Source organism: Opisthocomus hoazin, chromosome 3 (genome assembly GCF_030867145.1).
Source record: "Opisthocomus hoazin isolate bOpiHoa1 chromosome 3, bOpiHoa1.hap1, whole genome shotgun sequence".
Classification (NCBI taxonomy): Eukaryota; Metazoa; Chordata; class Aves; order Opisthocomiformes; family Opisthocomidae; genus Opisthocomus; species Opisthocomus hoazin.
Window position 1 is genome coordinate 8,014,049 of NC_134416.1, and position 17,542 is coordinate 8,031,590.

The window sequence follows — 17,542 nt, forward strand, 5'->3', positions numbered from 1 at the left end:
CAGAATCCGGACAATCTAGTAAAATATATGCAAAAAGTGTGCTGCCACCCTGGGAACTCTAGAGAGACACAAATCACCACAATGTGCTGGGGTCTGGCCCACACCTACCGAGCCGCCCTGTTCAACCTGATTCAGTGCCCTAAAGGAGAAAGGGGGGGAAACGAAGCGGAAGGCACTGCGGCTGGCGCTGCCCCCCCAGCCAGCCCTGCAGCCCCTCCAGCCCAGCAGGCAGTCACAGCCCCCCTGACCGGCACCGCTGCTGCCACAGCTGCAGGGTCTGCCCCGGTTTCCCCAGCGGGCACAGCAGCGGCTCTAGCCCCACCTCCAGCTGCAGGCATCGCGGCTGAGACCAGTGACCAACCTATACCGGTAGCAGTCACCCCTGTAAAACTAAAGAAAGACTCAAAGAGAGCAGATCGCTCCGGGAGGGATGACAATGAGCCAGGGTCATCGCGGGAGATAGAGACAGAGATCATCACCTGGTCCCTGTCCCTGAGCGAGCTGCGAGACATGCAGAAAGATTTCAGCTGCCACCCAGGCGAGCACATTGTCACGTGGCTGCTGCGGTGCTGGGATAACGGGGCCAGCAGCTTGGAGTTAGAGGGCAAGGAAGCCAAGCAGCTGGGATCCCTGGCCAGGGATGGGGGCATTGACAGGGCCATTGGGAAAAAGGAACAAGTCCTCAGCCTCTGGAGGAGACTTCTGTCAGGTGTGAGGGAGAGGTACCCCTTCAGTGACGATTTTGTATGTTATCCTGGCAAGTGGACCAATCTGGAAAGGGGTATTCAGTACTTGAGGGAATTAGCTGTGCGGGAGCTGGTTTACTGTGACACAGACAATGAACAGGTACCCACAGACCCAGATGAAGTCCAGTGCTCACAATCCATGTGGAGGAAGTTTGTGCGGAGCGCACCCTCCTCATATGCCAACTCACTGGCAATAGTAGACTGGAAAGGTAAGGAGGCACCAACAGTGGATGAGGTGGCTGTCAGACTCCGCCAATATGAGGAAAGTCTCTCTTCCTCCCTTGTCTCAGCTGTGGATAAACTGGTCAAGCGACTAGAAAAGAATATGTCCTACTCCCCATCTGTAAGGGCCAGTGTCTCAGCTATTAGGGGCAAGCGTTTCTCTGCTCAGGAGAGGGAATACAGAGGCTATACACCCCGGGGCACCCTGTGGTTCTACCTGCATGACCACGGAGAGGACATGAGGAAGTGGGATGGAAAACCCACCTCAAGTCTAGAGGCACGAGTGCGTGAGTTGCGAGGTAAAACAATCACAAAAGGGGATTCTCTTGGAAAAATGCTGCTCCAATTTCCAGCAGCCAGCTCTCCAGACCAGGTAGACAGTTTGATCTTGATTCCGATCCTCTGGAGGGGACCTCCAAGTCATTTTTACAGCAGGTGAGCAGCAATTTCTCTGACCAGGATTAGAGGGGCCCTGCCTCAAGCCAGGTGGAGGAAAGGGACAACCGCGTTTATTGGACGGAGTGGATTCGGTGGCCTGGCACGTCAGATCCACAAGAGTATAAAGCTCTAGTGGACACTGGTGCACAGTGTACTTTAACGCCATCAGATTTCAAAGGGTCAGAGTCCATTTGTATTTCGGGAGTGACAGGGGGGTCCCAAGAGCTGAGTGTATTGGAGGCTGAAGTGAGCCTCACTGGGCAGGAGTGGCAGAAGCACCCCATTGTAACTGGTCCCGAGGCTCCGTGCGTCCTTGGTATAGACTATCTTAGGAGAGGGTATTTCAAGGACTCAAAGGGGTATCAGTGGGCTTTTGGCATAGCTGTTTTGGAGGCGGAAGAAATTAAACAGCTGTCCATTTTGCCTGGTCTCTCGGAGGATCCTTCTGTTGTGGGGTTGCTGAGGGTTGAAGAACAACAGGTGCCAATCACAGCCACAACGTTGCACCAGCAACAGTATTGTACCAACTGAGACTCCCTTATCCCCATTCATCAGCTGATCGGCCAGCTGGAGAGTCAAGGAGTGATCAGCAAAACTCATTCACCCTTTAATAGTCCCATATGGCCAGTGAGAAAATCTACTGGAGAGTGGAGACTGACAATAGACTACCGTGGCCTGAATGAAGTCACACCATCCCTGAGTGCTGTCGTGCCAGGCATGCTAGAACTTCAATATCAGCTGGAGTCAAAGGCAGCCAAGTGGTATGCTACAATTGACATCGCTAATGCATTCTTCTCCATCCCTTTGGCAGCAGACTGCAGGACACAGTTTGCTTTCACCTGGAGGGGCATCCAGTACACCTGGAATCAACTGCCCCAGGGGTGGAAACACAGTCCCACCATTTGCCATGGACTAATCCAGACTGCACTGGAAAAGGGTGAAGCTCCAGAACATCTGCAGTACATCGACGACATCATTGTATGGGGTGACACCACGGAGCAAGTTTTTGAGAAAGTGGAGAAAATAGTTCAGATCCTTCTGAAAGCCGGTTTTGCCATTAAGCGAAGTAAAGTCAAGGGACCTGCGCAAGAGATCCAGTTTTTGGGATTAAAATGGCAGGATGGGTGCCGTCAAATCCCAATGGATGTCATCAACAAAATAGCAGCTATGTCTCCACCAACCAGCAAAAGGGAAGCACAGGCCTTCTTAGGTGTTGTGGGTTTTTGGAGGATGCACATCCCAAATTACAGCCAGATTGTAAGTCCTCTGTACCACATGACCCAGAAGAAGAATGATTTTGAATGGGGCCCTGAGCAACGACAGGCATTTGAACAAATTAAATGGGAGACAGTTCATGCCGTAGCCCTTGGTTCAGTCCGGTCAGGGCAAGATGTTAAAAACGTGCTCTACACCGCAGCCGGGGAGAATGGCCCAACCTGGAGTCTCTGGCAGAAAGCACCAGGGGAGACTCGAGGTCGACCCCTGGGGTTTTGGAGCCGGGGATACAAAGGATCCGAGGCCCGCTATACTCCCACTGAAAAAGAGATTCTGGCAGCATATGAAGGCGTTCGAGCTGCTTCAGAAGTGGTCGGCACTGAAGCACAGCTCCTCCTAGCACCACGATTGCCCATCCTGGGCTGGATGTTCAAAGAGAGGGTCCCCTCTACGCATCATGCCACCAATGCTACATGGAGTAAGTGGGTCGTGCTGATCACCCAGTGCGCCCGAATGGGAAACCCCAGTTGCCCAGGAATTCTGGAGGTAATCATGGACTGGCCAGAAGGCAAAGATTTTTGAGCGTCGCCAGAGGAGGAGGTGACACGTGCTGAGGAGGCCCCACTGTATAACCAGCTGCCAGAAGATAAGAAACAGTATGCCCTGTTCACGGACGGGTCCTGTCGCATTGTGGGGAAACAGCGGAGGTGGAAGGCTGCTGTATGGAGCCCTACACGACAAGTCGCAGAAACTGCCGAGGGAGAAGGTGAGTCAAGCCAGTTTGCAGAGGTGAAAGCCATCCAGCTGGCTTTAGACATTGCCATTCGAGAGAAGTGGCCAGTGCTCTATCTTTACACCGACTCTTGGATGGTGGCCAATGCCTTGTGGGGGTGGCTGAAGCAATGGAAGAAGAACAACTGGCAGCGCAAAGGCAAACCTATCTGGGCTGCCCCATTGTGGCAAGATATTGCTGCCCAGCAAGAGCAGTTGGTTGTAAAAGTCCGTCACATGGACGCCCATGTCACTAAGAGTCGGGCCACTGAGGAACATCAAAACAACCACCAGGTGGATCAGGCTGCTAAGACTGAAGTGGCTCAGGTGGATCTGGACTGGCAACATAAGGGTGAACTGTTTATAGCTCGGTGGGCCCATGACACCTCGGGCCACCAAGGAAGAGACGCGACATACCGATGGGCTCGTGACCGAGGGGTGGACTTGACCATGGACACCATCGCACAGGTTATCCATGAATGTGAAACATGCACTGCAATCAAGCAAGCCAAGCGGGTAAAGCCTCAGTGGTATGGAGGACGATGGCTAAAATATAAATATGGGGAGGCTTGGCAGATTGACTACATCACACTGCCACAAACCCGCCAAGGCAAGCGCTATGTGCTAACAATGGTGGAGGCCATCACCGGATGGCTGGAATCCTACCCTGTATCCCATGCCACCACCCGGAATACCATCCTGGGCCTTGAAAAACAAGTCGTGTGGCGACATGGCACTCCGGAAAGAACTGAGTCAGACAACGGGACTCACTTTTGTAACAGCCTCATAGACACCTGGGCCAAAGAACACGGTATCGAGTGGGTGTATCACATCCCCTACCATGCACCAGCCTCTGGAAAGATCGAGCAGTACAATAGGCTGCTAAAAACCACTTTGAGGGCAATGGGGGGTGGGACTATCAAAAACTGGGATACCCGTTTAGCAAAGGCCACCTGGTTGGTTAACACCAGGGGATCCACCAACCGGGCTGGTCCTGCCCAGTCGAAACCTCAGTGCCCTGTAGAAGGGGATAAAGTCCCTGTAGCGCACCTGCGGAACATGTTAGGGAAGGCAGTTTGGGTTAGTCCTGCCTCGGGCAAAGGCAAGCCTGTCTGCGGTATTGCTTTTGCTCAAGAACCTGGGTGTACCTGGTGGGTAATGCGGAAGGATGGGGAAGTCCGATGTGTACCTCATGGGGATTTGATTTTGGGGGAGAACAGTCCATAGATAAATTGTATAAAGTTAATTGTTAAACAACCCTGTCACTGTCTGTTATCACTGTTATAATTCTTATGTGTTATACCAGTAGTATCGTAGTAAGAATCGTCCAGATCAAAGAAAGATGGACTTTTTGATGAAAACCTAGCATAGCACAGCGATGATGGAACTAGACCTCGTTTTCAGCAACTGGCACCCAGCAACTTCATCAAGATCAACATCTCCTGCAGACTGTGAGCTCCAGATGCAACAAGTGACTGCCCATCACCACACATCACCTCTCCTGCCACCAAAGACCATTAAGACAGATGGAGCCTGATGTCATGGATTAAATGAACTCAACGGACACTTTAGAGTGATGATCCATAGACTAAGGGAATGATATCTGGAGACAGGAGAAGTGGTGGTGATCAACTGGACAATGGGGGACCTGGGCATGATGTAGATGGTATGGAATAAGGGGTGGATAATGTCCTGGGTTTGGCCAGAACAGGGTTAATTTTCACCAGAATCCAGGAAGGGGCACAGCCGGGTGGGCTGACCCAACCCCAACCTGGCCAAACAGAGCCGGGTATTCCATACCATATGCCGTCATGCTGGGTTCCGGTGGGGGGGGTGGCGTGGTGGGAACTGACTCGCGTCTCGGGAGCGCGGGCACCGGTCCTGTCCGGGAGAACTGCTCTCTGGGTTGTGCGGTTCGTGTCGTGTTTTCTCCTTGTCTGTATCATTGTTGTTCCTGTTCCCTTTGATTGCTGTTCTGTTAAACTGCCCTTATCCCGACCCACCAGTTTCTGCTTGTTTCTTTCCATTCTCCTCTGCACCGCGGAGGGGGGAGGGGCGGCCGCGTGGCACTTTTGTTACCAGCTGCAGGCGAAACCAGAACACAGGATGTTCATGTCAGCACCAGCTTGTCAACCGCTCCATCATTTCTGCAAGTAGATATATGTATATATTCTTGAGGTAGACAAGTAATATGAGATATGGAAATCTTCTGTTTCTTACCCCATGTCATGAATCTTACCTGCACCACTGTACCTATCGTCTAATAAAAATACATATGAACTGCTCTGGAATGAGCTGGCTTGTTACCCAAGCTGACTGGACCAAACTGCACAGAAAATTGTGTGACATTTGTGAATGGACAGGCTAAATGGTTGTTTCTGCCTTAGCAAGCTAGTTTCTCCTTAACTTGGATGTGTCTACACTGCACAGAAATCACAGCAGCAACTGCCACACTCACATATCTTACAGAGTGGTAGAGAATGAGGATATCTAATAACTTTACAAGCTGATTGTCTTCTACTAAAAAGCAAATGCAGTTTTCAGGTTCTTAGATGCTGGCCTTTGGCATGATACTGACTGCATGTAGTTCAAAAGCTTTAAAAGGCAATCCAGTGTGAGGTGCTTCAAAGTTAGGGGGAGGAAGGGGGTACATCCTGTTGTTTTAACCTACAGAAGGTGACAGCAAAGCCCTCTGAAGATATCTTAATGTGAATTCAGCAGGGAGAATACTATTTTCTGAAAGAAGGAACATTTTCTTGGCATTCTTGGAACACAACAAAGTACGGGGAGGAAACTGTGACTGCCGAGAGTGATCAAATCACCCTGCTTTTGGAGACAAGCAAACTATTTCTGACAAAGCTTCAGGAAGAGCACACCGGAACTCAGAAGAACTCCAAGCCTTATGGGTGAATTTCCTACCACAACTCTGCCAAGCAGACTTTCACAGTCAAATGAATAATAGAGGAGGCTAAGATTGTAGAGATGTGATGTATCAAAACAGTATGAATTTTGGAGATGCTTGAATACAAATACTCTGACTATGAGCTGCTTTGCTATCTGCTTGAGTGCTACTGGAAAGCAGTCCCCACATGGTCACCACAGAGACTATACCATGACCATCCACAATAACACAGTGAGAAAAACTTACTCAGATAGGCAGAGAACAGTTGCACAATCCTGGTTAAAGTCTATCCTGTGTCAATCAGACATGGTTGTCATAGCAAAGATGCCAACTGTTTTGGTTTCGGCTGCCACCGGCAACAAAAGCGCCATGCAGCCGCCCCTCCCCCCGCCGCGGTGCGGAGGAGAATGGAAAGAAAGAGGTAGAAAACTGGTGGGTCGGGATAAGGGCAGTTTAACAGAACAGCAAACAGAGGGAACAGCAACAACAACGATACAGATAAGGGGAACACACAGAACAGACTGCACGACCCCACAGACCTGCTCTGCTGGACAGGACCAGCGCCGCATGCTGCCGAGCCGCAAGTCAGTCCCCGCCGTGCAGCGCCGCCCCTCCCCACCGGAACCCAGCGTGATGTCACATGGTATGGAATACCCGGCTCTGTTTAGCCAGGTGGGGTCAGCCTCCACCCCCCGGCTGTGCCCCTTCCTGAAGTCCGGTGAAAATGAACCCTTTCCTGGCCAAACCCAGGACACCAACAAAAAAGACAAACATCTGCAGATTCAGGTTTTCAAAATCATAAGCATACTGCAAAGCTCATTTGAACATCACATTAGGACATGAAATCTTCATGCCACTAAAAATGAGCAAACTTTTGAAAATCCAATGGGATAGTAAAAAAATGCTCCTTTTCAGAAGTTTCCCAGCTATGTTGCAGCTTTTTAAGTTTCAGAACTTGTTGGAACTCATTTCTGTTCCTGGTGCAGAATCAAAAAGAACGTTTTTTACTTTTGTAGTATTTGTGGTTGTACATAATAGAAATATCAGAATGACTGTTAATGTATTTGTTCAGGTGGGGTTCACCACACCTAACTTGACTGGACTGAGAATATTTAAACCAGTCCTCTAGGAGCTTTCTACTCTGATTAAGCTCATAAAAGCTATTCAGAGGGATGTTTACATTCGGTAAGAAGAACTACCTTTTGGACCTCTCTAGTGAGAAAAAATAGACAAGTTGCATGAACTAATTACCTAACTTCAAAATGGAGGAATTCAGGTGAAATTCAGACGTTCTGAAGGATGTGAATGCAACATGGTGCAGAGTTGGTGCTGAATGAGCAATATCTTGCAAGCAGTATTAGCTCAGACACATCACCAAGCAGGTAAATCAGTACTGTTTTTGTGACCTGAGCTAATATATTTGTAGGTTAACACACTAGATACACCATTTTATTGATGGAGAGCTTAGGGATCTTTAACACATCAGTTCACTATGCAGTTTAGATGTGTGCTAAGAGATTAGATCTGTTATATATAAAAATTTAACATAATATAAAATATTTATAGAGACATGAATAGATCTCCAACTCTTCAGGCTCAGGTCCCATTGAACACAATGGAAGTTTCTCGAGAGAATATAGGACAGTATCTATTGCATAAAATGAGGAAGGGATAAAATCTGAATCTCTCTATATGGAAGCGCCATACCTGACAGCAGATAAGAATGACAGCATCACACCCTTCCTCCCATTACTTCATGCAAATGGTGGTTCTGCATCAGGGACTCATTTGAAACTGCATGGTGAAAGCATAAAAGCTTCCTCTGCACACTCCTCATGTTTGGGATGGATGAGATATTTCATTTTATACTTCATCTACTGTTTGCTGCAGTTATTTCAGAAAGACTTATTTTGACTTTGCTAGAAATGTGAGAAAGAGTTTCCAAGTTTGGAAATTTCTGCAAACAACAAGCTGAACTGCAACTCCAACTGATGTGAGTCATTAGAGACCCATTGACTTCAGTAGTGTTGTAGATTTATGTTATTTGTCTACTGGGTGTAGTTCTGAAGTCAATTAAGCTATGTTAAAATGATAGGAGTGAGATTGGGAATAAGACTGTTTTTTTCTGTCTGGAACTGAATTTTATAGAAAGAAATTTTGCATTCTGTATTTTAATCAGTATAATCTTATAAATGAACATTTTCACACGTTTCTACTGCTTTTGTATGTGTCGGTGAAATCTCATCTCATCAACTCAGTAACATGGTCCTTCAAAAGCTTGGTCTAAATTAACTGGTATCTAGAGCAAGAGAAAGGACAGTTATATGCAGGAGGTTAAACTAGGTCCAGTTACTGATCAGCAACTTTCAGAAGCCATTTAGGATCAGGATATCATTAATAAACAGCCCTTTTCTGTGTCCATTTCCAAAATAGACTTCATTATATTTGAAACAAAAATCAATATTCTATATGCTCTTCCTTTTCCTCTGTTAACCTTTTTACTTGAATCATAGCAAAAAAAAGCCTACAGTTCACACCGTACATGAGAGATTAATTCCTTTCATATCCTTTGGAAGGGCTACGGGAAAAAAGTACTACCTGCTAGTCCAGTCTATCTGCTCATGTACCGTACAAATAATTTCCTGGTAAAGTGTTTTCACCCCTCTTTCCCCAGCAGCCAGCCATATATAAATATTGTAGGAGGCATTTGGATTGCAAATGGCTGAAAATAAAGATAAATTGGATTTTTTTTTTAATATCAACATTAAAAATTAATTTACAGTGATGTTCTAAAAGAGCTGTATTATATGACTTGCTATATGTTAGCAAATCACTTGTCTTGATACTTGATGTGACGTTTCCCCTTTTTGGTTCCTAAATTTGAAACTTCTAAATTTACTATAACATCAGGAAGTAATAATAATTTTAGAAAGAACCTGACATTTTCCCTTTCACCTTCATTCTTCAGGCTAAAGATATTTGAAAGAGAAAGAAAAAAAAAGTAGCTGTCTTTTTTTTTGAAGCAGGACAAAATCCTAAACCAGTTTAATTCTCATGATGAACCTTGTTACATTCTTCTGACACTCATAACTTTGAAGAGGAAGCTGCAAAAATAAAAGGCTGGACAGTCAAGCTCGAGATCTTTTCAAGCATGATTGTGAATGTATTTACAAGCAAGCAATGCTGCATGAACCAGAAAACAGCAAGCGCGTTGCAAATCCTCCATCTGCCTGGGCTTGAAATAAGGACATTGCAGAGCTCATCTGCAGACGGATGTTGCTATTTAATGTGATTTCCAACAAACCATTCATTAAATTCACAGCTGCACCTGATACCCATTAATGTGTTCCTGCTTACAAGTTCTCTCAAACTTTTCTTCTCCACAACTTTTGGAAGCTTTACACACCAGATTATAGCAAACTGCAAGAAATGGAGGATAGATGATGTAGGGGGACATTTGCTGTGGATTTCTGAAACCATGGTGAATATATGATGATATGTTTAAAAACTGAAATAGAATTGGCGTCCAATCTTCTAAGTACCTTTGAACTTCCACTTTCAGACAAGCTTTTGTGTTGAGCCAGGAACACACAGATAAGAAGGAAAGTGGAAAAAATTATCTCTGTAAATAGACAGCACTCTGATTTCAGGAATCTGAAAAAGGGTACAGTCTGACCTCCCATATGCAAGGAATTAGAGTACTGATCAGAAAACAAGTACTTGCAGAGGTCTGTACAAACCTTGGTCCTCTCAGCCTAATGACTTCAACAGATCTTTTCTCATTTCAGATGGTTTTAATTGCCTTAGCACTGTTTTCAGGTTAGACAAATATAATAAAATTAAAACTGGAAACTTAACTTTTTGGCTTTTACCAAATATCTTATTAAATCCACAGCAAGACAACTATTAAAATACTAATATGTACACTGATAAAGCGAAGGCTTATTAAAAAAAAAAAATCTCTTTTCATCTCACCTTTGTGAGTCTTTGAACATGACTAAACAAAGCCTTGAAGTTTATTATATGTCTACAGTTTTGAAGCATTGGTATCAAAGTAAATAATAATTAAAAAAAATTTTCTGAGTGTAAAGGATCAAAAGGATCAAACAATATAGATTCTGTCTTCCTTCTTGTGTTTAAAGATTTCATCTCACTCTTCATTTGTATATAGCTTTTCTGCACATTCACAAGAGCACAACTGTAGACAATCATAAATGAGAAATCCCTGCCTTTAAGATATATCATTTCAAGCGTATAAAGATCAGCCATTGTCAGGTCATTGAGCTGATAAATGTTTCAATATATATTGCTTATGAGTGATCACTGTGCAAAAATTCATATCGTACCTTGTATAACAGGAGACAGAATTGCCCATATGAAGTGATACTCTCTTAGACTACTTTCTTTGACATTTCCACCTGTGCATTGTTTTTCTGTTCCCTCTCTCTGCTGAAATTTCTCAGCATTTTACCAACTGTAGTCACATTTTTGTCTCTTTGATAAATAAGCAAATTCTCCCAAGTGAATTCTCCTAAGTGAACTCTCCCAAGGCTGTTGATTATTTGACCTTCTCTGTAAGGATCATCTTGCTCATCTCCTTCACTGATTGACCAAAAATATTACAGAAATTGGCTGCTTTAAATAGTCAGTGGCAGAAATCCTCAGTGTGCAACAGTTATGGCTTTGGTCCCATACCTACTGACCACTGAGGCGATGAACCCTGTAACTATCTCTTTTCTACAAAATTACTGAAGCTGTACTTGTGGCTGAGCTTCACATAGCTTGAAATCACATAGTGAAATCACATGGCTGTACCACTTTTGAGCACAGATCTTCCAGTAATACTAATCTGACACTTCTTTCTTTTAATTTCTATTCCTCTGCCTACCTATTGCTGTTTATAGTGCCCACAGTCAGAGAAAAGTTCAGAAGAGTATAGGATAGCAATTCCTAGAAGCAAACTGGAATCACAGTGTGGACATCTGTAAAGCCTAGGGACTGTTGTCTGATGTCCGTCAAAGGGAATGCTAAATATCACAAAAACTAAGTGACTTTGCAGCTGAAGTACTACTGAAAGTTGTTCTCCCTGTGCTCCTATAGTACTGACACCCAAATCATACACAACCTAATATCTCTTTAGTACTCATGTGGCTTCAAAATTAGCACCTAAATATCAAAATTATGATTACCTACTCAGAAATATGTGTTAACAATTGTGATGTATTATTTGTGATCAGTTTTGCTGCACTTAATCTGGATAGTTATATCACTCTAGACCTCCCCATTGCAGGAAGAAAGGATCTACAAAAAGTCAACTCGTAAGCCAAGGAGAGCTAGTTGAACATCTGACTTAAGAGATGTCAGTGACTGAGAACACAGTTTGATCCCTGCTGACATTGCTGAGTAGATGACAGCAATGAAAACTGCTGATTCTTGTGTCACAAGTCTCTACCAGAAGTCCCTGTTTTGTCAAGGTCAGTAAAACCACAGAGACACAACATTTAATGAAGAGTTCACAGTTTGTTGTTTTATGATTATTCTTATAATGCCTTATCATTGTGTTAATGATGCCTTATCATCATTCTTTTTACATCTATCCTTTACAATGGAATGGGGAAGATACTGTACTTTCCCAAGGAGGCCACTGTCTATGAGACTGCATAGTAAAGAGCTGTTCACAAAGCATTAAAACAGCAGATTTTAGCATAAGACTTGCATTCAGCACACCCAAAAAGCATTTACTTGAGATGCCTAATTTACAAGCCTGTCTGCTCTGGGCTCCTTACATAAGTTATCACCCTCAACACCTGCTTGGCTTTCTCAATAGACTAGAGGAGAGCTCCGGGTATTTGTTCTCAGGTTAGATGACACAGTTAAATGCCTGAGAAACACCCAAAGGTGCTAGTGACACCACTTATCTCAGAGTCTTACATAATCCCCTTTAGGCGTGAGGGCTTCCTTGGCTGTTGCTGATTCATATCGCACTAGGAGTGCGTCCTTGTGGGTGGCTGTGGGGACATTTTGTTCTTTGTGCCTTCTTTCCTTCCTCCTCCCCCTCCCCATCACACTTGAATTCTCTGGCAATTCAGCTCCAATATCTCTTCATAGTGGCATCTTCCCAGGGACAGAACATGCTGTACATATTTGCAATGTATTTAATAGAAATCAGCATTCACCCATATCATTACAGCAGTTCCGTGAGCAGGCTTAAAACAAAATGCTGAATCTCAAATATACCAACCTGCTTCACCCTGTGGCTTTTGCATTATGAATTCTCCAGCAGCTGTGAGAAAAAGAGATAAGATCAGATCCTGTCACTTGTACCAGATATCTCTTGCCTTTCAAACTGAAAAAATCCAGTCAGAAATAGGTGTGGATTCATATGTGAATATGAATATCTGTACGAAAGAGCTAATGCAACTCCCCCTTTCTCCATCAAAATGCTAAAACCACACATAAGTTGAGACATCACACTTCTAGGAATATTTTCTTTCCACAAGACATTGCTTATGCGGTAGATGGTGTTCAGAAAGCTTTATTATCTTGTGTTGTCCTGTGACACTTGTAAATATTATTTCCATCTTGCTAGTGTGGAAGTATGAGGCACAGAATGCTGAAAAGGTGCTCCAGGTCCTTGCAAAAATCATTAGTCAGACTGAAACCAATCCTTACACATACATCACCACTGTTGCTGGCATGATTATATCCTCTTAAAGTAGTGCTTAGAGACCTCCAGCTGAAAGAGAGTCATTATTATGGTGAATGGTGGACACACCTATAACATGAATTCCTCCATAAGCGTTTATAACCTAATTGACAGGAGATTGTCAGAAAAAATGAGTGGAGAGTCGTGCTGTGATGCAGAAGGTAGATACACATCAAAAACACAATGCAAAATAAAATAGAGGTGCTCTAAATACAACAGAGACCAAACGTGTGTGTCAGAGTGTGCTCAAAAGATTGCGGAGACTGGATTGCTCCAGATCCTCTATTTTTAGGGGCTATTTTCTGTAGATGCCTAATACCCTGCTGCTATCTGACACTAAGTCACCATCTTTTGAGTGGAGTTGAACATGTAGGCACCTATCTAAGGCCATCTGCAATTTCAAATACTTATATCACCTAAGATCCCATATTATTAAGCTTGCTCAGATCACATCTCGCACACTCCTGCCACACTCAGCACAGGATACAGCAATACTTGCAATGTAGATCAAGATCCACCTGTCAGGGAGCAGCAAGGTTTGACTGCTCACTTAAGGACATGGAGCCGGGAGCCAAAGCTGACCCTAGAACACACAATGCCTTCACCCATAGGGTGCATCCTGCCAGGTGCTGGTAACAGAGTCCAGCAGCAGTGGCAAACACAGTAAGCTATAGACTAGGTTTGGGATACATCCAGGGAGCCCAGTTAAGAGCTAAAGGAAATGGAGCCAGAAACAGGAACGAACACAAGGCTAAAACATAGACCCAAGGGTACATCCAAGATACAGGGATAAAGGCAGGATGGGAAATGAGTTACAAGGTGCACACAAGTGGCCCACCCAGGAGACAAGCTGCCTACAGCATAGGCTCAACATCCATGCAGGAGGCAGGGCCAGAGGCAAGGATGCAAAGGGGTGGGCCAATAGTATAGGAAAGTCCAAACGAAGACTAGGTAACCAGGCCTAAGCTTAAACAGTGTTCCTTGTTCTGCTGGCAGCTGGTGGGCCCAGGCAAGGCTCATCGAGGTCATTGAGGCCTACTGCTGTACTTAGTGTGCATTACTACATTGGTTTTTGGAGGTTAGGAACCCAGACAACCAAGGCTCCTTACATATTCAATGAAGATAAGTGATTGTTTCTTAATTAAGCTGAAACATTACCTTCTCGAGGTGCTAATTGTCTCTAGGGAGTTAATCCTAAATTCCTAAAATGCACAACCTGAGATTTGTGCTGTCTTTTGCATAACAGACCAATAGTTGCAATATTCTTCAGGAACTGGAAGACCTGGGGTCTTAATTGAAAGAGATATAACATCTCCATATCCAAAGAGTACTCTAACCAATAGTTCATATGCTACTGGGAGATGTAGCATCTGTCTTAAGACATCTTCTGCATAAATTAAGCTATGTACATCAGAGCTAAGATGCTGATAAGAGATGAAGCTCTGAGGAGTTTGTTTTAATAATGTAATTAAAACGGTGTGTTTGGAGCGCATGTCTGTTCTCTTTTCTGATTGATGGGCCATGGCAGAGCAGCAGAGAGGGAAGGTTTGCATCTGTCTTATTCTGGCTGGTGTGTTCAAGGTTAAGTGGGAGGCTTTCACATGGAGGAATGTTGTACCTTCCCAAGAGGTAACAGAAAGGTGTTTTCATAGAAAACTATGCAGAGTTTATTGCAGTTCAGTAGGTCCTAGGAAGTTTTAGTTGGAGACCAAGGCTTAAAAAAGAACCAATCCCTGAAAGACATGTGGCAGGAAGGAGATTTTTTTCTGTGTGATTTTTTTGACTTTTTCATGTCTAACAAAGGAAATTTTAATTTATTTTTTATGTATCCTGTTTTCCTTTGTTTTCACATAAATATGAACTTCAGAGACTGAAAGCTTGGTTTGTTCTCTTGGTATGCTCTTTTTAGGAAGATAATCAAGGCCTCCCCACACAATGTTTTGGCTATTGTGGGGTTTTGCCCCAAAGTCACAGACTAAAACTCTTTTCTCCTGCTCCTTGGCTTCTTCGTGGCCTCATGTGAAACAGAGCTACAGCTCAGGGCGTGGATATCCTACTCAGACACTCCTGTAGTCTCCTTCCCTCTCTTCCCCAGTCTGGGCTTTCAGTATTGTAAAGCAGGTGTTAGATATCTAAACACCTTTATGGATCTCAGCACAGATGTCTCAAATTCGCTATGTATATCAGGATCTGATGTCTCTTTTGCATAAAAGCATATTCTTTTCTGTGAATCTAAAGGTAATTTTTCCTTCATTTTCTACTGTTATGTTTCATGTTTTCAAAATGTAACTCCCTGTCATTTTTTTCAGAAATACTGTATTTCAGCCTCCTATTAGTCTGAAGAAAAATGTAGGCATTAGCAGCTGGTTTTTGTTCTAAATCGGTTATTTAATATACAGCTGCACTGTAGCATGTTTATCAGAATTTACCACCAAGTCTGAAATTTCTTCAGCTTATACAGCAGGAGCCTACTCTTCTTTACACCAGTTTTACTCCGGTATGATGGTGTTCATTAGAGTGGAGTTGCTCCTGACTTCCACCTGGACAAATGAGAAGAGGATCAGGCTGGGATGTTTATTGCTATGTTTTACTGCAATTACCTTTCAATCCTGGCACTAAATCTACATTCAGTAGTATTCTTTTTGATTGATTAAGATTAAATCATGGATGTAAATTAAACATTAGCCATCAGAGCCATTTGAGATATATGTCAAGAAATTTATGAAACTGTTTTCTACACAGAAAACAATGTGTTAGAAGTAGTGTCTTCTATCTACTGCTCCATTGTGTTAGTTGCCTTCTATTGCATTTTTGGCCTGTATCTAACTACACAGTTGCTGCAACTCTTTTTTGGAGAACAAATGGTAGGGGGCGGGAGGAAAGAGTGGGAAAAGGAAACAATTTAAATTAAAAAGCATCCTTCCTCCTCCTCTCTCCATTAGATGCTTATAGACTTCCTTCCCCTTAGAGAATTAGGCTTAGAGGTACTGCCTATACCAGTAACTCAGACATGCATAGCACCTGCACATGCATGGCCTGTACCCAAGTGAATAAAATAGGTTGGCCTTTGGCAAGCTTCCTATTGGAAATGGAAACTGGCATAATTTCCTAGTCTAGACACAGGTTAAAATTGCTGACAGCTCTCAAAGCTGTGATTTCCTTCTACATCTTTACTCTCAAGGGTGTGAGATCAAGCATTTGCCTCTAGTAACAAAGCTTCCCGTGAAACTAGACAAGTAAGAGAAGGGAAGCTAGGCAGTGGGATTTAAAGATAGCCCTGAAATTTGCATCCCACAAGTTATTCTTATTTCTGTCTTTTTCAAAAGCTCTGACCCTTTCGTATCACACCAAATATTGTACCTTGGGTTTGATACAGCAGTAACCCAGATATCTTTGGACACAGCTGATACCCAAAGCCTGCATCAGGTAATTCTGTATGGGAAAGGGTCCAAATCCCATTTAGTTGAATTTGTCCAGCTATTTTTTTCTAAAAAAGGGGAAAACTCCTTTTCAGATTTAGTCTTAATATATCTGTTAATAACAACATTTTCTTAATACAGAACAAGAAATGGTAGCAGCATTGTTTATTTGTTTGTTTTTAATATGACCTTTTTCAAACACAAATGTTTATTTTTTCTGTAATTTCTAAATTAAAAATTTTGTGAAATACATCTGGCCAGATTTGGAATAATTTTCAGTGTGGATTTCCCGTGTTTTTCCAATGAAGTTCAAGTTTTAAAACCTGTGACATTTTAAGTTAACAGTGGAGAAAAGAATCTGCTAGAAAAGTTATAATATTTAATTACCCCCTAGGAATAAAGTTGCAAGTGTTAATCCCAAATACATGGAATAAAATATGAAATAAAGCTATGTGAATGGTAGAACCAAAGAGGTGGAAGGAAATATAAAGTAAGGCATAGAGAAAGTATTTTACCTATATGACATCAGTGACATCAGTAGTAGAACTTCAGCCTGCTAAATTACAGGGAGGGCTTGTCTTTTTGCTTTGGGTTTGGTTTTGGAGAGTTTTTTGGTTTTGTTTTTGGGTATTATTTTGTGAAAATACACTCTCTAAATTCCAAAAGTCTCTTCCAAACCTTGTGCAAATGCTTTAAAATCAGTTGGAAAGAGACACTGTAAGCCACTTCAAAGATAGTCTAGAAATACAAAGAAAGCAATAGACAAAAGTAAACCCTAAAGCAGAAGTACGCACAGAAAACAAAAGAAAATTAAATTGTCTGTATGAATTTTCCAGGTTGTCATAGAAGGACAAACTTATGTAAAAATTATTCTCACATTCTTCCAGAAACTGTTATGCTGTGATGTTGCCACGTACTGTACTTCTGAGCAAGTATCACTACCGTAGCACAACTGGACAAGTGTTCCTGACAATAGGAGAAGAAAATTCTTGGAACAGAGAAGATACCACTGATCTTTTGATGGACATTTTGGACATCTTCTGCTACATACCAAGACTAAGGCTGCCTATACTACACCACTGTCCAAACAGGCGAAAAAGGGTACGGCTGTGTTCAGGTTTGT